The following is a 1,235-nucleotide window of genomic DNA, read 5'->3' as shown; positions in this document are numbered from 1 at the left end:
GGATAACTCCCTTCTTTAAAACTCTTTGGTAGTATTTTTTCATTGTAATAAAAATAAAAAAATCAGAGAACAAAAAATCATTTTCTTATTCTTTCTCTAAAAAAAAAAATTAGTAGACTAACGGATCAAAATTCTCCTGTTAAGTAATCGTGCATTATGATAGAAGTGTCCAATTTTCTAAAATTCTAGCAACTAGAGCTCTTTTTATCATTTTTTTTGCATGTACCTACAGTAGCATTCAAGTAATCCCCTTTGATTTCACCGATTTTGGCCTGTGATTTATAATTAATTGAATTTAATAAATTAAAAAAATAAAAAAGCCTAGTAACAATGAATTTCTTAACCAAATTAATCTGTATTTATTATATTCAATTAGAATAAATAATAAATTATCTATGTTATCATGTATCTTATAAATTAATAATTAAAATATTTGATATAATAAATTATAATTAATTAATTGACATAAATTATAATAAATTGTGTGATATTTTAATATTTAATCAAATTAATTAGTTGATATAATTAATTTATTGTAATAAATTATATTTAATGAGTTAAAAGAAATAAATCGAAAAATACTCTAAAAAGTATGTCATGTTAGTTCCATGATCCATCATTAAGTGTATAAATTTTATTTTTATATAATAGAATAGATAGAAACACTAAATCAACCACTGCTAAACCTATTTTTGATCAAGATGGCAATGTATTGGAGGTATGTTCTAAAAAAAAAAAAATGAGAACAAATTAATTTCAATTGCATGAGCTCAATTATTTAAGTATATGCATATGGCTAGAAGATCTAAAGAGAAATTGCTCCTGGTTATAAATGAAGCTTCTTCTATTGAGATGCAATTGGCCGAGGAGAAAAATGAAGTCATATCGACTAAGAAAAGTGAACTAGAGTTTTTTTATTGGCTCTAATATTTTTCAAGAAGTTGAAATTCTTCTGCTCGATTCTTCAAACACCAAAGAAAGTGAAAAACAACTTAAAAGTAGAAAAAAGAAGGCAATTGAACAACACCAAAAAAATAAGACTTTGCAAGACCTGCAAATAATATGCAAACCATGATAGCTGCAATTGCTCCACAAAGACTTCTTTTTAAATTTTGATAATCAATTATGTCATTTAGTTTTAATTTAATATAATTTCTTCTGGTATTTCACTCAATTATGTCATTTAGTTTTAATTTAATATAATTTCTTGTCATACTTCACTTTATAAATTCATA

This window comes from Arachis ipaensis, chromosome B06, assembly GCF_000816755.2.
Source record: "Arachis ipaensis cultivar K30076 chromosome B06, Araip1.1, whole genome shotgun sequence".
NCBI classification, from domain to species: domain Eukaryota; kingdom Viridiplantae; phylum Streptophyta; class Magnoliopsida; order Fabales; family Fabaceae; genus Arachis; species Arachis ipaensis.
Note: the sequence above shows the minus strand (reverse complement) of the source record.